We start from the raw sequence: 24336 nt of genomic DNA, 5'->3' as shown, positions 1-24336 counted from the left end.
AATAGAAATTGCTTTTAAATCCATCAGCACAAATGTTTCTTTTAACTGATGCCAAATTACCAACAGTTTACATCAAGAATTAATTATAAAAATGAATCTGAACACAAAACAAAAATTAAATGACTGACATTTGAAATATAACACAGCATACCATTCACTAGTTTACTGATTTTTCAAAATGTGCATAGACACAAGCACCACACAGCACAATCCTTTTGAGAAAAGTCATCACAGATCAGCTCAGACAGCTGATGTTCCAAGTGGGCAGCTGAATCCATTCAAACAGTGAGCAAATATCAGGGTACGTAACTCTACACCGTGCAAAAGTCCTGAGCAGCAGCAGGAGATAAAGCACAAAAAGCAGAGAAACAAGCAGAGTGTTTCAAGGAGAAATGCAGAGAGCCATGGTAAAGGGCACACAAGACTAACACACAAAGAACAGGGCAGAAGTGTATCCAAAGCAGCAGACTTAACCAGGGGTACTTTCTCTGTTTTAACTGACAGAGCCATCAAACAGCAGAAGATGATAAATGAGCTGGGTGGCTATTTATTTAGCACATACAGCATTACTTCCGTGCCAACGTGACATACTTCACCCTGTCTCTAGCTGCCTTCCAAGACTTTTCCATGCAACATGAGCTACACTAAAACAATCCATATGCATCAGAAAACAGTGTCCATAGGAAACTGAGACACATTCAGGTTAACTGTGAAGTTCCACAAGTGACTAGTACAGCAGAAGAGAAATAGGGGTAAATGCATTATAGTTATTTTCAGCATCTGCATCTCAAAACCATGAAATCAAAAGTTAACTGTGAAGCAACCAAAACTTCAAATACACTCTTCTCTTTAAAACTAAGATTCCTCCAGTTGAAAGTCCAAGGTGTGAAATGTTGGCGTGCCCATCTAGCTTTGTCAACTGCCAAACATATCAATACTTTAAGCAAAGATTTTATGGATAGCTCATCATGAAGGGGCTTCTGAAGAATACATCATCAGCATTAAAAGCTGGGATACCAACACCATCTGTCATGAAGCCCAACAAAAACTTCTACTACAAAACCTCATTTTAGTTGACTTTAACTTCCAGTCTGAGCAGACATGCTTATAACTTCTTGTTCATTAAAGGAACATGTTACAGTAATAGCAGTTAAAAAAATATTCTCTATACATTACTCTTGTCACATCCCATTTTCCTGCACACCAGATACTGACATTTATTGCAACTCCTGGGAAAAGACTAGGCAGGTGACAAATCTAATAATTGAAGATGTCAATTTGAGAACTTTCAGAAAAAAAGCTATTTATAAGTATCAGAGACATAATATCTACAATTATATTTCTGCACAGATGTATCTATGTAGGTATATCCTTGTAGCTGTTAGATCAATTATCTACATAACTCACTGGACAACTAGAAGAACACTTCCACCAGGAGGAAGGCCTTAAACATCACCATACAGCAACCATTCTACAACAATTTCAGTACAGTACAGTATTGGCAAAGACTCCAAAGAAAGTAATGAATAATATATTATGAAAAGGGAAAAAGGTGGCAGATTTTACCATATATAAAATCTAATGTACAAAGCCAATTTAAGAACCTCTCTAATAATACATACATAAAACTACTGTAAAATTACTGTATTTAAATAAAAAGAATCCCCAAATCCGGTAAGCATCTTTAAAATTCAGCCTTCTACAGAATTGTTGTTTCAAGGAGAAGAGTCTGAGAAATAAATCCATGCAATTAACTAGAACACTTAGTAATTTCATTCATATGCACCTTCATTTTGGCAGTTTGTCAAGATAATACTTGTGTATAAAAAGATCAATTAAAAGTTCTATCACGGATCATAATTTTTATTATGGCATTTAAATTGGAACAAGCAACTGTCACTTTTCATTCTTCCACTGTGCTGTGAATTTTACTGTGCAAAATAACATGAAAAGACCAAGTTATAACACCACTACTACTGCACTGAATTTCCTTGCAAAAAAATTGCCTATGCAGTATTATCATTAAAGCCATCATTTAATTTATTAAAGTATTTACTGCACCACTCCTCACAACCACCAATGAGAATGACAGTAACAGAGAATCAGGACATAATTTTGGTTGGGTTTTTTTTAAAGACATCACTGTATTAAAATAATAGTTTATTGGATGTAAATAAAAAAGTAAATGATATTTCACAAGAGAGCTTCAATGTCAATAAGAAGCTTCAACTGTTTTAAATGAAAGCAAAAAAAAATTATTTTGCAGAAAAGTTTGTTGAACACTCTAAGCTCCACGGGGAAACTGCACATACAAAACTCTAAAGACAATGACAACTTTTGTAGAGTTTTTACAGAATACAGAGGAACCATATTAATAAAAGGATTATCCTATGTGTCAGAGAAATTCATTACTAGATTAAAAAAAAACCTTTTTGACTGTTGCTACTGGTTGTAGTCTAATGCTGCTGGTCCAATTTAAAAATGGACTCAGATCAAACAATTTCTAAAGCAAAAAAATCCACAAAAACATCAAATTCTTTTTTTAGTTCAAGATGCCTAAAATGCACCAAAATCCACCTTCCCTGTTAGCATAAACACTTTCCAAGCTATTCGGGTGTGAAGCATAAGGGAAGCAGCAGCTGGAGGCTGGGAGACAGCTGTGCATCTGGTGGAATTGATTTCCTTAACACCGTGACATAACACGCGCCATCCATTAGAGAGATTATTCACTTTACAGAAGTAATGCAATTTGTTTGCTAGAATCTACTGTTTCAAATGCTGAAAACCCCCACTTACAAGGCATGTGGTATCTTTAGTGGGGGGAAACTAAAAAACCTCAAACCTGAACTATGCTCTCCAGCAGCTTCTTTAAGCTGCACTAAAAAGTTCTGCAAACACACTTTCACCAGTGCACCTTGCGGGGCTAACAGTGAGTAATCATAACAGCAGCATACCAAGGGGCTAAAAGCAGAAAATGAAAATGCCATTTTCCCACAGAGAAACAATGGTCTCATGCATTTTTTTAAAATTTCATGAAACACAGATAGAGATCTTAACACCTCTTTACAGGTAAAGAAAGGAACAGATGCAGATCAAGGAACAGATTTTCTCCACTGTCTATTCATATTAGCAGCTGAGAGACCATATCAAATGATCTGATGAAAAAAAATACATGGGTGAATATATGGGCTATAAACAAATATATGGGCTAAATAGCCAAGGGATAGCTTTTAGGGCTTTTTATTCAACATTTTATTAGAATATTTATTTCGAATACTTAAGAAAGAAACAAATAGTTCACTAATTTTCTTGTAAAGATGAGAACTAATGAGGGCACCATGTGACATGCCTCTTGTACATCACAGTGCAGTTAAAATAGCTCTTTGCAGGTTAAACAGCTGTAAAAAGTTGTAAGCATCTGATTCACTTAATGGGAAACAGACTCCTGGAACCAGTGCACAGATACTACAGTTTGAGACCCATCAGTATGCCTCAGTCTTGACCTGCATATAGTCACCTTCTGAATTTGGCATCACTGATTAACTTCATTCTGCAAACTACCAAAGGTCTGTACTACTAGACTACTCTTGTTTCCTTCTTAGAACCATTCCATTAAGAAACTGGTAAACAGCTTTCAGCTGCAGTCATTTTTCCCCCTTTAGATGAGTGATAACATTACTACAAAAATTTTCTTAGCCAGACTTCTTTAAAACTAATCTTTAATGTGTTTTTAAAGTTTCATAAAATGTTTACAAAGATTCTTGATAAAAGCTTAAAATGCATTTTCATTTAGCCATTAAAGAAAACCAAATAGTATTTATTATACATTAAGCACTACTATGCTCTGAGGTTTCTGCTTAGAGCTCTCACATGTAAACGCAACTGATAAAATGAATATAACTTGTTAGCTAAGGCAGAAGCATTGGATAGGGAAATGTTTCATCCTCCCTGGGAGGATCATGCGTCTGCTGTTTCTACTTACGGATAATTGGTTCCAGGGAGGATGATGTTTAATTAGCAGCAAAGACATCCACTCATTTTACAAACTGAATAATGCAAACAGCACAGGTAACCTTATACATGGAGCGCCATAAAGGTGGTTTCTTCACTGCACAGTTAATAGAAGTCTCAAGGTAAAAAGCAGATGTAAATGCTGTGCCCCCACGGTCAGGGCCAAATTCAAGACCATGAGGAGATTGTGTCCTATTACTTAACAACATTGTTTCACCGGCATTTTTTATAGTATTGACTCACACCACTGCATTTCCTTGAATACCTAAAACTCCCTCAAAGGAGATTGTAGCGAAGTGCGGGCTGGTCTCTTTTCCACAGTAACATGCAACAGGGCAAAAGGAAGTGGCTTCAAGTTGTACTAGTTGCTTAGACTGGATATTAGGAAAAGTATCTTCCCCAAAAGGGTTGACAAGCATTGGAACAAGCTGTCCAGGGAAGTGGTGGAGTCACCATCATTGGAGGTATTTAAAAGACATGTTGATGAGGCATTTGGGGACATGGCTTACTGATGGACTTGGCAGTATTAGGTTAAGAGTTGGACCCAATTATCTTAGCAGTCTTTTCCAACTTAAGAATTCTGCGAATCTATATTCACTGGCAGCATTTCAGAGAAGACAACAGTGCTGGAAGTGAGAAGTCATCAGCCACAGCAATACTCTGAAATGCTCCTGGACGGGAAACAAAAGTCCCCACGTAAAGTGTAAAACATAATTAGGTGAAAAGCATGCTGCCTTCCCTCTGCTCTCAGATGAAAACAGAAGATGAAAGCTTGTGCAAAGGTACACAGTATTTTACAAAAGATATAAGGGAAAAGCATTAGGCCTGTACTGTCACAGCTACTGTGCATGTTAAACACACTGCTTACAGAGAGACCTCCTTTCTACCCCGTTTTGTGGTGGAGTGCATAACCACCTTCCTAACTTCAGAGATTAAACAGTTCCTTGGGAATGCTGCTGCATTCCCTGCATGCAGCTCTGACACCAGAGGGCAGGTGAGTCTGCCTGCAAACACAGACACAGGAGACAGCACCTCACAGGCCCATTTTGGGGATGCTGATGTGTTACTACACAAGTAGCAATCATTATTCAGAGTACCAAATTTCATTCAGCCATATGATGCTTACATGCAGGCAAGAGCGGAGATCTCTCTCACATCAGAGAAAAAAAGTCAGAAGATTTGCTTGACACACACCCTATGATGGGACCACAGCATTTTCCTGTAGCCAGAATTCTACTATTTTGATTACTAAACCTACCATAGACACTAGTTCTTCTGACTTTACAATAAAGTATGCACCACAACTAAGACCTTCCCTTAGGCAAGTTGCGTGCAATTTTAGATTCCCTATGCAGTATCCTCAAGGAAAAAATTATTAAAGAGCTACAGGTAAGAAGTGCAGTCTGCACAAGGTTTAACAAGTTAAATGTTCACAGCAGCAAACCACGCCTTTAATGAAACTTGGTGTCAGTTTTGTATGAGATAACTGAAGAGACAGAACTCATGTCATCTATGTAAAAAATTGTGTTTATCATTCCTTAAAAAAACCCTGATTCTCAGAAAAGCATCATTTTCTTTCATAAAAGCTTTAAATACAAGTGGACATTAACCAACTGCAATCATGCCTAAATCAAAATTATTTAGACATGTTTCATTATGTATGCAAGGGGAAAAAAAAAATTAACACATTCATATTGATTTAGCTAGCCAGAAGCATTTTGCTCAGTTTTCCGTACTGAACAGCAGCTAATAAATCTCTCCTGACAGATGATCATTTCATTTTCATTTTGAAACTCCTCTTAGCTTTGAGGTTTCACTGCAAAAAAAAAAAAAAAAAAAAAAAAATCTTCACTTTGCTCTCAACAGTAAAGTTGGGAAAGTATGTCTGCATAACTTGAAGTGCTCACTGAAGCACTCTCTGCACTCAAGATGCCAACAGAAAAAACCCCTATATTCTTCTCATCAGTTGACCACTATATAATTCACCCCTCACACTTTCACCTTTTCTACACATATAAAGCCGAAGTCATTGAATGGTCTGGGCTGGAAGGAACCATAAAGATGGCCTAGTCCAACTCCACTGTCATGGGTAGAGACACCTTCCACAAGGTCAGTTTGCTCAAAGCCCCATCCAGCCTGGCCTTGAACACTTCCCAGAATGGAACACCCACAAAGTCTCTGGGCAACCTGTTCCAGCACCTCACTACCCTCACGGCACAGAATCTCCTCCTAATACATAATATAAACCTAGCCTCTAAGTCTGAAGCCATCACAATCATGAGAAACAACTTAATTGCTCCCCTACTCCAGGTAATGTAACTTTCCTTAAGTTACATTCATATAGTAACCTTGTTACTATAACCCAAAACTTTTTCGTTTTCAGTCCATTTTTGAAGTTACTCAAGCTTTTTTCTATTATCTTGCTCTCAAGCATATGTTATTCAAGCAAAGACAGAACTCAAATCACCAGAGCAGTTTCAGGGGCCTCCTACTTTAAGAAATCAGCATGTTTAACTGAAAACCACAACTGGTGATAGCTTTTCAAGACATCTGGTTTTCTGCATCAATGAAGTCTCTTAACAGTTTCATACTCTTCAAAACTTCTGCAATTCATTATGTTCTGTGACTTCTCAAGAAAAACTGTATTTTCAAATTTATTACAAATATTTCCATTAACACAAAGTTTTCAGCTCACTTGTTTACATCAAAGTTCAAATATCTTCATTGGTGACAGGAAGAAATTAAGGTTTGACATGTTACTAAGTAAATGTAGGTAACTCCTTCCTAGAGTATTCAATAAAACAAAACCTAGTGTCTTAAAAGTAAAAATCAGCATGAAACCATCATCAAGAGATATTACAACTAAAAGCCTTTTATAAAGGAGATTTTTAACATATAAAAGGGAGGACTCTTCTACCAAAAAGTTTAAGACAGTGCTTTGCATTTTGGGGGTTTTTTTTGTTTCTTTTTTCTCTAGTGAAATTCTAAAAAATTCATACTTTGTTGGGTTTTTTTTTTAACTAAATGAGGTGTTCCATGTATTTTTAAAAGTCCCATTATTGCCTGCTTGCAAATAAAATCCTCATTAACCTATGGAATAAAGAACAAGAACTATCACAGCTGGGGACCCAACAATGCTCTGGGTTGCTGGCTTCCCTAAACAGGTAAGTCTGAGGCAGACTGATTTCCAATAGACATATAGTTCACTGTTGACTGATTTACCATTAGTTATCCCAAAGTTGGAGCCAATGTTTTTTACCTATGTTCATTAAATCTATTCCTCCCCCAATATTACCTAGAGCCTGAACTACAGTCCCCCCAAGGCTTCCACCTCAGATGCTAATCCACATGGCAGTATCACGGTGTCCTGCAGTGGTAGGGAGGAGAAGAGAGATCCAACAGGCAGGAATTGGGCAGCAAGATTCCTTTTATTTAATTATTTTACAACTCTTTTATAGACTTTTTTCTTCATAGTCTAATTGGTCAAAGGATCAGCCACCCCTGGGGTGATTGGCTAAAATCCTAAAACATCCATTATCAAAATATTTTTCTACTGTACCATAAACAAAGCTCTGCAAGGTCACAGGTGTTCACAGTTTATAGAACTCTGCTAATATCTTCTGTGAGAGAGAAAAATATCTCAGGGGACTGGAAAGAAGCAAGAAAAATTCTTGCTAGCAGCGTATCGTATCCACATGGTAGCATTTTTAGTTTCTGCTTATCCTTCTCCTGAATTTTCAGAGATTCATAGTGAAATTCCCCATGATTTCCTGTTACATGCCCTACCTGCCCCACTCAACCTGCCAGCCCTACCAAAGACACACAAATAGTATTGCTGTAACCACAACAATAGAGATCAGCACATTTAGCGACAGCATGGGCATAAAAGTGACATCACAAAAGGGTTGAAATAAACAGAAAAAATAGAAAATCAGCCAGAACCACCACAAATCTACAGCAGTGTATGACTAGAATAAATCTTAAATTCAAACACGCCATACAGCAGCACATAGATAATTTGCAGTGCAGCACAAATGATAATCGGTCTCTCCTTTGGTTTCTAAGTCTGCTGCAATTCCATTTATCTAATTTTAACAATGCTGCCTTAAAACTTTCTGTAGCAAATACTGTAATGCCACCACCAATACAGAAGTCCATCTCTTGATTACTAATTCATGAGGTCTTTCACAAAACACAGGCATGTCTTCACAATTAGCAAAATTAGCCCACTCATCCAGCAGCTCCAAGGGACTCCCTGCAACCACCAAGAACTCTAAGTCTGCATCTGAGTACCTTTTACATGCAAAACAATCATATACAACACACATGCTGTTGTCAACTGGAGATCCCTAATTTCCTCACAAAGTTGACTTGAGCATTTCATACAATCTTACATCGCTCTCAGCATTCTAGGCACAGAACATCCCCAAGCTGCTCAACATGGAGAATCTATTAACTGAACGCTCTCAACCCAAACAGCTTGCTCAAGAACTAGAGATGCAGATTCTCTAAACAAACAAATTCTCACTAACATTTTAGAGTTTCTGATCCTGAATAAAGAATTCTTGCACACTTTGGAATAAACAGTATCTATTACAAGGCACTTGGTCTCCCCTCCAAGCAGTTAAAAGTGAAAGGAATGTTGTTTATCATCCTAAAATAGCTCTCAGTTAAACACTAAAGTCATCACCATTGGTGAAAAAGACAATTTCAGTCATATGGCATTTCAGTTGTATCCTTAAAATATTGCACATTACACAGGTCCTTCCTGCCACTGTATTTCCAGGTTTGACATGCATTTAAAATTCTGCTTCCCATGATTTCTCAATTTCTCAGTTTCATAAAAATATCTCACATCTCCTTGGAAACCTGAATACAGCACAACAAAGACAGCTGGCTCTAATGCTTAGAAGCAGGTTAGAAAAACAACTGCATTCCTTTGTTAGTTAGGACAGGGTTCAACACTTCATTTCTCTTTACTAATGTATCTCACAAGAAGTTGTCTCTCCCCACACCATTAAATTTCCTACTTGCCTTCTCAGCCACTCACTCAAATCCTATCCCCTTCTTCACTACTAACTTGCACTCACCTTGAGGTTTAATGAGTTTTCTAAGCATCTATGCAGACTATTGTAAGCAATTTAAGGAGGCTGGCAATACCCAAAAAATACTCCACTAAGAAGTAAGCCTCCCCCTTCAAAACTGGTAAGAATGAAATGAACTAAAGCCCCTTTCGCAGCAGTATTTATAATCTGGATCTACCTCAGCTGGTTTCTATACCAAGTGCTCTTGATCAGCACAAGATACCAAAGAACAACAATGAATTTCTATTGTGTTCCATGCCCCACTGTAGCTGCCACAGTCCCTGGCTTGGGAATTGCTGTTTAGATAATAAGGCTGCTGCTACTACCAAAACCCAACATTTGACCACCTCAGTTCAAGAAAAAGAAAAGTGCTGCTTCTCATTTTGAATGTAGGACTACCCAGGGAAGCATAGACGTCCTCTTAGCCCCCCAAAAGGGACTCTGCCCCAGCCATGCAATTCCCTGTGGTAATGTTTCAGGTTTAGCCAACATTCCCCTTGCAAAGCCATCTTCAGCATTACAACTCAATTAAAAGCTAAAATTCTGAAGGTGCTTCCTAAGAATTATACATTTTCAAAGGCATGAAAGTTCTCTTCTCTCTCCCGGGAACCAACAGTGTTTTCTAAATTGAAACAAGGTGAGAAATCGGAATCATCCAGTTACTGCCATTTAGTTAAAAGCCATACAGAGAGACGTCCCAAGAATAACAAGCAGCATGGAAATATCAATATGAAGGGGAAAATCAAGAAGACTAAGATTTCCCCTGCCCCACCAAGATAGAAAACGGCACACAAAAAGCAGAGAGGCATTTCCTCTCCAGAATACCACAAGAACAAGAGATGATGTTCAGCCAAATGAAAGCTGACAAGTTTACCATCAACAAAAAGGGCTGCTTCTTCTTCATACCTCTACCTAGGGAACATACCGTTAAGAGATATGGGACTGCAAGCCAGAAGTTTAGCAGCATTAAAGGGAAGAACAGAAGATAAAATTACATTGTAACAAAAAATATTTGAATAACAAAGAGCTAGAATAGATACCAAAGTCTTTGAGTCTTTTGACACAAGTCAAATTAACAGGATCCCAGAGATACACCCCAGAGTATATTACTGTCATAAATGCCTATTGTAGATTTTTTTTTTTTTTGCATCATCATCCCAAGCATCTGTTACTACTCCTAATTAAAGAACAGATGGTCTGACCCAATAAGGCAATTCCTATGACCCTGTATTTATCAGCAGGTGGGGAAATTAAGTTCTGAGGTCTGAAGCAGCAAAGCAAGATTAACAAAAACAGATAGCTAAATAGGTCTCAAAGCCATCTGGTATATGACACTTACTGAAAAAAATATTCTTGAAGATTTCATACAATGCATTTTCCATGGTCTCTGTACTGAGAAAAACTGGCTTCCACAAACTCCACCAGATGCAAATATGACTTAACTCCAGAAATGCAGAGATTATCAAGATAATAAATGAGTCCTTTTTCATGTTAAACTAGTGAAGCACAGCTATTCCAGCTGTACAGTGAAATTTGTGAAAGTGAAAGAAGTCAGCACGTTCACATAAAAGTTAGAGGTAATTTTCAGTATAACTTCCTGATAAGATCACTGCACACACCAGGAAAATAAACAAAGAAAACAACACAGACAAAGGAAATAAAAAGCCTAAGAAGGGTTAGGGGTTTTTTGGCCTATATGTTTTAAGTGTGGGCTAAAAACACACAGGTGAACTGTGGAAAGCTGCATTCCCGAATCTGGTAACAGATGGAGAAGACAGCTTGAAATAATTAATCGGCACAAGAAGAGGATGTGAGTGAGACTGATACTGACCAATAAGGCAGGAATAACATATGAAAAAAAGCACACTTCCTTAAGTGAGTAACATCCCTCCTTCTACATTTTCTAAAGAAATCTTTCCAGCTTAAGTGGTAAAAAAGGGAACTTCCAGTAGCATATGCCTGTATGGGTATTTTTTTTAATACTCTGTTGGAAAAAAATTGAACTGGATTAAAAGTTTTATATTCATGAATCACAGGAACTTCTGATGAGCCTACATTCTGAAAATGTGCATGATCAAGCTCATTATGTTGCCAGGAAATACTATTATTGAACCAACATAAATGAAAATTTCCCTTTCCACTTAGAGCCAGTGACAGGGAACGAGCTAATACCCATTCTTACATTGAGTCACCTGCTAGAGACCAAAGGAACAAGGAAGCTGGTTACTAGGGCATTCTCTGTGAAGACAGGAAAGATGTTCCTCAGCCTAACTCGAAAGCAGGATTACTTTGGTAACAGCAGCTAGTCAAAACGAGAGGCCTCCTCCCAGTCCATGCCAGCAAAGCACCTCCTCCACAGCCCATCCAGTTCTTGGCCATTGCCAAGGAAAGGAAAGTACTTTGAGCATTTCATATGAATCTTAAATTTCTCTAAATTAACAAGACAAACATGCTGATTTCTTGTACGTGGAGAATTTAATGAAAAAACCACCAGAAAATTCCTAAAAATGAAAGCTTAAGTCTCAAATACATTCTTATGTTACAGATTTCCAAGATGGAGAAAGGAAGGCTCCTCTCATACCCATCACCTCTTCCTTCTGGAAACATGAACATCATTAACCTGCATCACAGAAAAACTGCTCACAACTTTTTGCATTTGTTAGTTCACAAAAATTTCAGCACTTGAGAGGGGAAGGTGGGCTCAAGCCATTCACCGTGTTTAATCCCATTTCTCTGCCTTTTTTTAAAAAAAAGTAATTTTCACCACAATCTTGGAATTTATAGATCTATGGTTTTTAGACTGTATATTAATAGAGCCTGAAAATACAATAAGGAAAGTTATTTTCCTCCCCCACTGCCATTTTCCTTTTCAGTCCAATGTACCAGTCACTTACTCTGTCAGTCATTATTCTCCTAATATTTTAAAACCAACTTCTAACACAACTAGTAAGCTGTGAAATGCTTAACTTTTGTATGGCTGTCACTCTGAAGTGTACTCTCAGCTCATGAAAAACCACTAGATGTGGCTGATTTAAGTCAACCTCCCCATCATTTGGTTACCTGACACACTTAGGAGAGCTACAGATTCTGCACTGAAGATGGTAACCCTTTCAGGTGCCAGTTAAAAAGCACAATTCACAGGATCACAGGATCATTTACTACTGCATATGTAAGTTAAAACACCCCAAATACAACAAAAATCCATCCCACTGTATGAAGCTAAGCATCTCCTTTGTGCACGTGTGCTGGGGTGCACATGCAGGGGGAGGAACAGATCAAAGATAATAGCATTTGGCTTGAAGCCATTATTTAATTTCATTAATTGAAAAATATTCAAAGATACTCTTAAACATGGAAAAATTGATAGAAAAAACTAATTGAAATGTTATCTGAAAGTACCTTGGGGGAAAGTGAGTTCAATACACACAAATGACAGCAATTGAATATATGAAATCATGCTGCACCGACTTAGTTAAACCACTGCCACCCCTGCACATGACTACTCTTACATAAGGTGAAGCCACTTTTCAATTTATCTTGTTATTTACCAGGAATATTTTTACTTCAGGACTGATCTCATTTTCTAAATTGCAGGAAAAAAGACACTAGAGATTCTCAAGTATTTTCTACAGTGGATTTATGATTTGACATTTCCCAGCATGGACACACAACTCTACACCTATGCAAGCTGAAGAAAATACTTGGTTCAGACCAACTGGTTGCCTATAGATTTCTGTATTAATCTAAATATACCTGCATTAAAGTATTGAATTATTGGATAATATTAGAAAAACAGGCCTGATAATGCCACATTTCTGAAATTATGAAAAGAATTACAAGTGAGCTTAAAAGCAAAGTAAACAAACTTAAAGCATCCAAACCAGAAAATTTTACTGGAATTCATAAAAAGGGAAGTATTGTGGAAAAGTAAAAGCTGTGATTGCAGATTTCAAGAGTTCATTGCAATTATAAGAAAATAAAAAGACCTGCAGCCATCACAGACTCCCCTTTGAACCCAAGCACCTTTCTGATAGCAACTACACTCTCCCCCCATAAAAATGTTTTCAAACTGACACTGTATACCACAGTTCTGAAGTTACCTAGGACACAAGGAAGCCCTCTAGATGTAACCAAGGAAAATAAACATCTGCAAAAGGGAGAAAAACAAGAAGTATGCAGCACCTTCTTTCAGGCAATGCTTAAGACTACTAAAATTAAAACAAAAATCCGTAAGGCAGTAACAAACTAATAAAAAGCAACACCACCCTCGTTTATAAATCTTCCATTTAGTATACAGATCACTGTATGTTAATGAGATTGTGTCCTGTCCTTTCTGTCGTTTTTAAGGCTTTCTGAGGTTCTCCGCTCACACAGACCAAATGCATTCTCAGTTAAAACACACTGTTATGCTGACACAAGTTGTGTCAACTTGCATTTGAAAATTCTTACTGTGTCTCAAATCTGCACTAGTCTCAAAGGGTAAATTTTATATATTTTATATCACAGTTAAATAGAAATATTGCTCAGGTGAATTAAGTCCACATTTCTGATTTAGCCTACATCTTATCGCATTTGCAATTTTAAAGGACGAAGCCTTTTGTGGCTACATTTTGACTCATAAAAAATTTAAAAGAAGTTCTCCAATTAAAATATTTTCCCTATGGATATGGTAATTTTTAATGTGTACACATGAAAAGAGCTATGGTGATATGTTGACAGGCACCTGAAAGATACTGACAGCCAGTAGTCCTTCATAAATAAGAGAAGACATTATTTTAAAGTGATAATATATGAAAATATCCAGACAACTGGAATATTTGGTTATACCTACTTAGAATCACTGCTAACCTGACTGTCATAATGCAATGATGAAGTTGCTTTCATTTTCTGTAACAATTTAAAATGCTGCTGCTAAGCATCAAGGAGGTACATGAGGTACAAATGTTCTTACTGACCCCTGCTTTGAGAGTTTGATATAAACCTACCATATTCAACTTCTGCAAGCATTAAACACAGCTGTAAATACTGAAAGTTTAATGACACACAAAGCAGATTCACTCCAGAGTTTCTGAAATGTTTCAAAACTTCGTAGGAGGCTGATTGGGAAAAAAATCTTACCAAAATAAACTTTACAGTAGCAATTTTTACTGGCTGCTGTTTCAGATGGATATTTATATATTATTTGTTACAAAAACCCTTCAAATTCCTACATCATTTTTTTAAAAAACTGACCGTAACACTGGATTAGATGAAACTGCAGGTAATAATTATAACTGGGAAAACAAAATAGCTTTGGTACAAGTAAATACTGATGTTTACATAATGGAGGCAGAAGAAAAAAGAAGCTCTCAAGTTTTTGTTGAATGGACCTTAAAAATAATCTTTTGTAAAATCATCTCCTAGTTCAAAATCCTTCACAAATTACTCCCTATAGTTGTACATCTGAAAACCAGACCACTTGAAATACTGTGAAGTCCCTCTATAAAAATATGAACAATTAAGCCAATAATTAAGACTTCAACTTTTTTGTCACTCATGGCATGGGTGGGTTAGTTTTTTTCAGATGGGACATAAGGTCAAAGGATTTGTGTTGGGGGCTTCTATTATTTGTAGGTTTCACCACCGAAGGTTGATGCAATCTCTATTTGTCATTCATTCTATATACCAAAAAAGCCTGATGAGAATTTTAGAATTTGAATTATATAGAAAGCAATAAATGACTGGCCTTTTTATGGTACCACAGCTATGACTATGAAATTCTTACACCTGCTTTCATAACCACAGGACAGTCCCTCTCAAAGGGCTATTAGTACAGATAATCCATTTTTTTCCTGTTTTGAGTAGTCTGCAAATGATTCTGATTTTTAGAGAGGCAAGTCCTTAACTATTGTCTGGGCCACCTAGATGCAGTTTTTAACTATAGGTGCTGCACAAACTGTTCAGTTTCTTTTTTTATACAGTTACATTATATTAGATGGAAATCCTTCCTATTAGCAGACTAGGCCCTGTTTTTAGTACAAGACGAACATTTCTCCACTCTTTCTACACAAAACTTAGTGGAAAGAATACCCACTATTTATTAAAAGAAGAACTCATTCACACAATTCTTTCCAAAGATTAGCTCATGTACAAAACCACAACTGGGTACAAGTCATTACTGAAAGGTAGGAATAAAAATAGTACACAACCACAGATACTTCAATCCAAGTAAGAAGCAGTGTAACATCAATCCATGGCCACTGCACTTCCCAACAACTTCACATTAAGACCTGTCTTCCCTGTCACAGCCACAGTGGAAGTGGCTGTTACTGACTTGTGACCCCCAGACCCTAATCCCTCCCAATTTAACAGGCCAACAGCCTTCTGTGCCCCTTTTATCTCCCCCACCCCAATTTCAGTAATGCCAGCTGAAGCAGCTCTGGTTGCATCTAACCCAACTCCCTCCTTCCAAATTTGACTCCTCTTGTCTCCTGTTCCCCTTGTCTCAGCATCACTTTTCTGGCTTTCAGAAAGAAGAAAGGTGAAAAGGGAAAAACCCTTCTCCAGTGCATGCTGCATGTCCTCAGCAGGCCTGTCCCCTCACAAAGGAACTACTGTTTTTTCAGATAAATGCTATTATTTTCAAGAGCCCACAGAGGGGTCCTAGCAGGAAGACTCCTTGTGAGCATATAGCAATTGGGGAAACAGGAGATGGGTACATCACAAAACAGGCATGCAAAAGGAAATAATTATGGTACTAGACACAGCTCTCACTTTAAATAGCCTCAAATCCAGAGAATTCACTACTTCATCTGAATAGTCCCCTAAAATGTGTTGTACCACAGGATTTCTGAGCATTATTTTACAGCACCAGAATAAACAGCTGTGTTCTCCTAGACTTCCATATGTTTCTGCACTGCAAAACAGCATTGTGTATGTGTCTCTCTACTCTCAAGCCATCTAAATGCCTCTCCATTGATCTATCCAATCTGTGTTAGGGACAAAACAGACATTGACCTCCCTGAAGCCACAGAACTTGTGCTGGGGGCCCACACTGAGCCCAGAGCTGCAGTTTAACATTACAGCTTCAGCCCAGCTGGCAGCTGGCCACTGCCAGGAACATGGAGACTGAACCCTCCCATCTCCATTCCCATCTTCTCTATTTCTGGCCTACAGTCATCTCCTCACATTACAAGCAACTCAGCTTCCAAACCAGTAGAACAAACTTTACTATATCCTAAAGATTTTAAGAATGAGTGTATGCTTTCCAAGAAGGAGAAGAAAAAGCAAATATAACACAAGCATATAGAAAACTCATGGCTCAACTAAACTGATATTAGCCTGCATTAGAACCTTCATAGAAATGTCCCCTTGTGAGGGCAAAATACATGTAAGGGTCAAATTACCCCACCAATTCCTGTTGCATAGCTATTTGTTGTTTATTTCCCTGAAAATGTGTTTCTAAACTGGGGAGAAAACTCTCACAATTTCTCTTACTCATGCTGAAGCAAGCCTTGTTACAAACACACACAGTCCTTTATCCATACTGTACCATCTGATATTACACTATGAGTTTCAGAATAAAGACAAAACACAATGTTTAAGGAACTGATTAATGTACATGATGTGTCCAGAGCGTAAAATGCAATATTTCTAGAAAAGCTGACAACTGGCCTTCACAGTATTCATATCTGAAGAAGCAAATCTACAGTTCAGCAATCCCAGTAAATCCCTACTTCCACAATTTAATGTTAATAATGCGTTTAAGTGAAAATAAAGGCCCCACTGGGTGCCTATCTTCATAAAGCTAAATATTTGCACAGAAATGGATAGCCATACTCCTGTGATGATCAAACAAGTTCGAGACTGCTGGCAAACAAAGATAATAGGCAGCTGAAGTCCCTCCTTTTTCCTCCTCCTCAAAATTTCTAAACCAGAACACTAAATCAATCCCTTAACTCTTTTCCAGTATGGTTCTTAAAATCCAGAGCGGAGCTTTTGGCTTTCATTCCAGTACTTATTCCCAAAACACAGCTGTAAAGTATAAAAATCAATTAATAATGTTTTGATATAAGACAGCTCATCCAGACACTACGCAGGACAGATTTACTATTCTCATCATTAAATAAAACATTCAGAAATCTCCAGAGACTTGTTTTTCACAAATGTTGACAGAGACAAGTATTGCTTTTATCATCACTGTCTAAGCTTATAATAGAAGTATTCTATTCATTTCAAATGACCAAAGCCAAAAAAAAAGTAGCTTCCCCTGAGCATCGATCATTATTCTCAATTACAAATCATGAAAACCATACTATGTACAAAAACCATCCAGTTTTTAAATATTTCAGACTTCCCTGCACACCCACATTCCTATTAATGCATTCCACTAATTCATGTTTTGAATTTTATGTTCATAGGAAAGACCTCCACTTACAGAAAAATGGTTCCTCTTGAAAATACCACAGGCATTTGAAGGACACAGGTAATCTCTCTTCAAAGAAGCAGCAGCTAGTAAAACAGAAACAAAATTAAACAAAATATGCAGATAAAATACTCTTGTTCAGAGTTAACTAATTCAAGACCTAAATAGCCAGTGAGCTGGAGAATGATATACCTGAAAAAAAAAAACCCTCCATTGAGAGCACCTGCCACAAAATCTCAGCAGTATCAAACTGCAGTACTTTTCCAGAAGCCTGGTCCAGGCCATCCAGAACTTTTCAAACCCAAACAAGTAATTACTTGCATTTTTCCTGTCCTCAGAACCTCCCTTTGTTACTCATTGCTGCTTATAAATCAATTCCCCTCACTGCTCCTTGTCCTGCTCCCTTGCGTAGCCCCTTTTTCCTCTTAAACAGCCTCTGGCTTTTCCAGTCTTTGCTCCTCTCCTCTGAGAGCCTGCCCTCTGTCTCCCAGCCTAGCATCTTCTCCTTCCTTTCCGTTCCTCAGCCCGCTGGTATTTGAATCACAGCCGCTTCCTCCCTCCGCTCTGCACTGGATGCCAGCACAGGCGGTACTGTGAGTACTGAACAGATTGTCCCTGCATCCCATTTCAGAGAGCTACGGTGCACGGAGGCTCATCCTGCAGAGGGGAGCAATGCAGGAACACACGCTCAGGCGCCGGGGGAAGCTCAGGTGCCTCATCAGATCCTGCGAAGTCTCACCAGTGTTATAAACCATGAGCGAGGCAAAATGAAGGTCCTTCAGCAAAATTAGCTACCAGAACAGTAAACACAGAATGAGCACGTATAATCTGTCCAAGCTAAAAATCTTTGACAACAAAAGCTTGAATTGGGACAGCTCCTTCACAGTATGACAGCCCCTCTCTACCTTCCAGGTGACAGGACTGCTAGAGTTATTAATCTAAACTGCAGAGTAAGCTAAATAAAATACTGGGTATTTTTCCTGCACTGCAAATCCCAAAGCTGACTGATGAGTCAAGATTTTGAGACTAACGTTTCCAGAATAGCAATTACGACAAACCACCACCCTGTGCAGACCTGACTTGCAACACTAAGATACAAACCTCAGAAAATTAAGGACTGACTGATAAGCAACTCTGTCTTCGGTTCAGCAGGGCACACGGCTGCAGGCAGCCAACACAAAATACATTACCTCCATTCATGAGGCAGAGTCACTTAGAAACACACAAATTTTAGGTAGTAAAACATCTCTACCAAATCCCAACAGCTTCAAAAGCTACACTGTAGGACAGTTTTTCCAAATGCATCAGAACCTGTACTGCAACACAAGCCACCATGAAATATTTGATTATCTGAAGTAAGACAGACATCTAAGAGATGCCTTCTGACTTTAACAAGGCAATACAAGTACACGTGCTGTGCACTGCAGCTCAGACTTCATGCACCCATCATCTCCCACTGTTCCTGGGTGAAAGACCCTGAAACAACCATCAAATCAGCAGACAGGGAAAGCCAGGACCACCCCTTCCAAAAGGACATCACTTTAAAAGAATTCAGTGAATGAACATGTAGGCTAAGCTCAAGTTAGTTTTTTTTCCCCCATTTGCAATTTCTATTGTGTAAGCTGCCTACTTTACCCTCCAGCGGCTTTGGGTTTTGAATTTTAAATCTGCTTGGGACTTTCAAGGAAACAGAACAACTACAACTTGAGTGGCACCGTTAATTATTTCAACAGCTGTTCATAAGTGAGATTAATTCCATTAACAACGGGGAAAAAACATAAATAAAAAAGAAAAACCAACCTTCACTGAAAAGTGCAACTTTTTCCTAAGATCAGTAACATAATTCTGTTGATTAGGTCTTGCAATTGTTATTTTTAGCAAATATCCTTAAACTTTCTTTCCAATTAAAACAGGCAAAGTAATGTAAAACTCTGATGCAGAACTACCTTTTCAGTCCTCCAGCCACTTGGAATTATTTTCTACTTGTTTTTCACTTAAAATGCCTTCCCAGACATGACAGATTAAACAGAAGCCCATGTGTCAAGCAGAAGTTATCAGAAAACCTACATGGAAAAAAAAGCACTAAACCAGATTGAATTTGCATCTGTTTGTCTTCCATTCCTCTTTAATGTCTTAAATTTACCCGTACAGTCTATTTCATAGAACTAAGTAAAGGAAGAGATACAGTATCGTACTTGGGGGCTGGGGTTTTGAGTGTTCTGTTGGAGCTGCGTAATTGGCACCACCAGCAAAGGACGTTCAATGCTGGTTCAGTAATTCACGAAGAAATTCATCAGACAGCAACCATTTAGAAAAAGAGTCATTAGAGATTTCTGCATCACCTCTGGTCTCCACAGCTTCAGCTCTCAGCACACGTAGCTGCTTTATGGTTATGTGAACAGGTATTTTCAAGCACGGTCCTTCACTAAGTGATTCCAGCCAGGTACAGGGCTGGAACCTATGAGCAATGCAGCCCCAAGGTCTATGTTACAGGGTACATTTATAAGATACCTAGCAACACTCTTTGTTCCTGAAGCTACAGCAAGTCTGCTCAAATGACAGATATAGTACAACAAAAATAGTCATAAAAGCCATTCGTTTGTGCAGCGCCTTGTATCTCTGCAAGCCAAGAACCTCCTTCTCTGTGCTCTTTTATACTGATGTGACTAAGGCAAGTAGACCTTTAAGTCAGTCCTAGTCTTGCCCAGATAGGAGCTGCAGAAAAACACCATACACACAAGTAGGTGGTTAGCAATACCAACAGAGAATTAGTTACTCCCTCCAAGCCTTCCTGAGTGAAATACCAGTCCAGCAGAGCTCTGCAAGGTGTCCCTGGGGGCGGTGGGCTACAAATCACACAACACTACAAAGGACAAGCATTATCTCTAATTCTGAGAAATACCAACACTGCTCTCCAGTTCATTAAGGAGGAGTTACTTAATGGCAGCTTTTCAATAGTGTGCTGGCTTGGACAGCCTACACATTGATTCTGGATCTTACCCAGGCTGTCAGAGCCTCCAAAGATAACTAAAATTGTGGTGGCACATACCATTGCCAGCCAGTTTTAGAATCTGGTCTTCCTTGTGGAGCCCAATACTCTAGGGCTCCACATGGAAGAGGCCAGAAAGTCAGCAATGTAACATTCAAAATAAATTCTCCTTAAAAAAAACCAAACTGATGTTTGAATTAGAATAATTAATGCATAGTTTAATCCAGCTACTTACAATAATGCACACTATGATACATAAAAGAACTAGTCTAAATGATTTCTAAGGTATTAATGATTTGCTTTGAGGACCAGTAAAAGACAGGGATCCCAGAGCAATATGAAACAGAGTATATGTCTAATAACAGTACTAGGGAAGTGGGAAATTACTTAAATAGCAAGACAAACAATGTAAATCTGATGCTTAGAAAAATCTGGACATATTGCTGGGGAAAAAGAAGAGGGATTTAAGTTAGGGGAGAAAGATGAATGATAGTCAGGAAGCCACAAAACAATGTCATGTTCTCTCTTGGGTAAAAGTCTTATTGAAGCAGCAGGTGCAGCTTATGTAAGTGATGCTTCTGACACTGTTCAACATAACTTGGAGACTATAAATCCAAAATAATTAGTGTAGATAAGGGTAACTACTGGAAAATTCACTTTCAGAAAACCAAAGCAATGGTTCAGTATAAAAAAATAAACAAAATCAGAAAGAATTTTGGGTTGGTCCAGCTAGTACTTGACCTGCAGCAGATTTTGTTTAGTTTATTAATTTTGGTGACCAAACACAGGCCCCCTTGAAGAATCTGCAAATGACACCAAACTAGGGGGGCAGTGGAGAGGGGGAAAGGGGGCAGAAGTTGCAAGGAATATCAAGGAGATGATCCTGATTCCAAGAGAGCTTAAGAAATCAGGGATTCTAAAACACACTTGGTAAAATCCATGCAGGTGAGAGCAAAACAAAATATCATAACTCTGAAAAAGACAAATTAAAATCCACACACGTGCAGAAACAGCCATATTAAAAGTAATAAATCAGAAAAGAGAAGCTGTATAGGATCACAGACTGAAGAGTCATAAACCTGATATTCATCTTGAAAGCCAAATATAATTTGGGAAGGTGTTAAGACTACTGAGCACATGAGGTTAAGCTGTTTCAAGTCTAGTCAACACCACTGTCCTAGCTTTGAAATACCACATTCATTCTCATGTATTCTAAGGAACAAATCCTAAAAATCTAGTTCTAAGATTACTAAAAAGAGATTGATAACAACTGGAAGAGAAAATCCTCATCTTCTTAATATAGTTATTTGACTTTCCAAGGGGTGTCTTGTCCACAGTAAATGAGAAAAAAAAGCAGTCATTATGTATGAACTCGTTTTTACGACTTATTTTAGGTGACAGTGCACATGAATAGATTTCTCCTCCCCTTCACCTTCCCTCCACAAACAGAAAAATTCCTTCCAATTTCAGTTTCCTCTTATTAACATGGAATTTTTAAAATAGAATTAATTTCATACTCAACAGTACTACTGATATTTGTACTAATTCTACTTTGCAATTCACACTTTGCAATTAGTTTTTAATGCAGTTAAAATTTTAAAACAAGGTTCAATGTGAGGATTTTTTCCTTCCAGACAGCAGTTACATTCTGAGTCCAGCTGGTATCGTACACTGTGTTTACACCATTAATGTAAAACAATTTAGACTTTACCAATGGTTGTGTATGCACACACTTATTTTGGCTCTGTCATGCATGTATTTGACCTTTGATTTTATTTTTCAGCTGTCCTGTGAAACAGCAGTAATATTCTAACTCATACTTGACCAAAATCCAGCACATATTTACATCAGACTCTGAGCAATTACCGGAGGTGGAGTGTTAACAGCACATACCAAAATATGACACCATCTTTCAGCCTTTTCAAAAACTGACTTTCAGAAACTCTTGTTTAGATTTTAGACGACCACCACGCCAATGCCTTCAGTAATATTCTTTTCTGCCAGAAATTTAAGAATAGTACATTTTTCACATATACACATTTGTGTCTATGAACCCATGTTGAAACTTAGTGGCAAACACACACACACACACACACACACACACACTCTTACAGGAGCCAGAAAGCCACAAACAGGCAGTATTCTCCTTTTCCTTTAGAAATGTGTATGGATATTTACTAGTTCAGAGATCTAAAAGCCAGAATAACACAAAAAAGCTGTCTGAAAACCCAAGACTCCTTACATATCATGTGAAAATATTTGCTGAAGGACAGAACAAGACTTTGATTACATCTCCAGGGCTGTTCCAAATCATCTGTGAAACCAGATTGTGAGGCCTAGGTCCAACAGTCATGCATGATAAGGAATGCAAAACTCCTCCACTTACAGAGAGCGTACCTGCAGTACTGCAAGAGGAAAGAAAGTAACCACTGGCCTACGTACAAAAAAAGTGCTATTTCCCTGATACTATGGACAGCATGCAGTGTTTTCAGATGCACTAGCTCCCATTTTCAGAAACAGAACTCAAAACACTCCAGTTACCTATCAGCAAGTATGCAGATTTTGTAAAGCTTTAAAAGCAAACCTCACATCTGCATTCAAGAGAAAACATAAGGAATCTGGCAAACAAATTGGAGAAAAACATAAAACAACATGATAAAAGTAAAACAAGTTAGCCCCACAGATTATCATATCCACCTGAACAGGGCAGCACCATTACAACAAAAGGGAGAATGCTATTGAAAATAGGGAATAGTGATGTTTAAACCATTGCCCTACAGAAGGCGGACCTCTCTCCTAACATTGTATTTTCCATCAGGAAACAATTCTCAAAAGTATTTGTGTCCTACATTTTGTTATTGTTTGGGAACTGGTGAGACAGAACAAACAGTGGTGAGCTCTTACTTATAGCAACACTGATCTTACTGACCAACTTCACAACCAACTCCCAGGTATGATAAAGAAATTTGTGAAGCCCCTACGCCTCCAAAAGGCAAAGAAGTACTTTATGCAGAGAGCCCAGCGATTAAAAGAGCAAATTTAAAGCTCATGGCTCTTGGTCCAACACTTCCATTTTCAGACTACAGGTTATCTATGTATCAGGTAAATCTTTAAGAATCCTCTCCCTTAACCACAAAACACATAGAAAACAGAAAAACATTGTATTAGAGAATAAACAGCTGTCCAAACATTTACTGAAGTCCAGAAAATAAATCCTACATCATTGTGAGGGTTTTCAGTCTTGAAAAGATTAGCCAGTGGCCTCAGAGTGCCAGAAATAAAACTCCCTAGTACTCAAGTTTGCTTTTTTTAGTCAAGCTTCTTTTTGAAATTATTTTGTTAGAATAAAGATAATTTTACATTAGACCCTTTATGACAAAAAAAAACTTAGTTCATTACTGGATTTGTAAGTGTGTACCTATCCAAATACAAGAAAGTTCCATGTGGTCTATAAGAAAAGCAAAAAATATTGGTCTATGTGTCGCATTTTATATTGACTGTACTGTTACAAAGGCAAATGGTTCTGAGGTCACTCCTGTTCTTGCCTGATCTCGTCAGCTCTATCATTACCCTGTATACTCTTAGCAATATAAATCACGCATTAAAACACACACTGCAAAACCCCTCAGGCTAATAAAAGAGACTTCAGAAAATAATTATTAAATCTAATTGATGATAAAAAATACATTAACCGTTAGAGATATAAAGGAGCTTATCAGCTGCTCAAACCAGAAGAAAGATTTTTCCAAATGACCACCATCAGTATAATATGAAATAGAGTATTTTACACAAGATAAAAAGTAGTATCTCTGTGCCTTCTGTGCTTTAATACATTTTAAATTTTGGTC

At 37.9% G+C, this 24336-nt stretch overlaps 1 protein-coding gene across 7 annotated transcripts in view; it reads right to left on the bottom strand.

Moving 5' to 3' along the window:
* SIPA1L1 (signal induced proliferation associated 1 like 1) overlaps positions 1-24336 on the bottom strand; it is a 207035-nt gene that overhangs the window by 106366 nt on the left and 76333 nt on the right. For 4 of the 7 annotated variants that reach the window (XM_039551749.1, XM_039551748.1, XM_039551754.1 and 1 more), the window contains one exon: positions 17512-17585. The exons of the other annotated variants lie outside the window; for them this stretch is intronic. The gene's annotated coding sequence lies outside the window, so the exon portion shown is untranslated. The remainder of the gene's footprint in view (positions 1-17511; positions 17586-24336) is intronic. 7 annotated transcript variants of the gene reach the window in all.

This window comes from Corvus cornix, chromosome 5, assembly GCF_000738735.6.
Source record: "Corvus cornix cornix isolate S_Up_H32 chromosome 5, ASM73873v5, whole genome shotgun sequence".
Lineage (NCBI taxonomy): Eukaryota > Metazoa > Chordata > Aves > Passeriformes > Corvidae > Corvus > Corvus cornix.
This window is presented reverse-complemented; position numbering and strand designations above follow the sequence as displayed.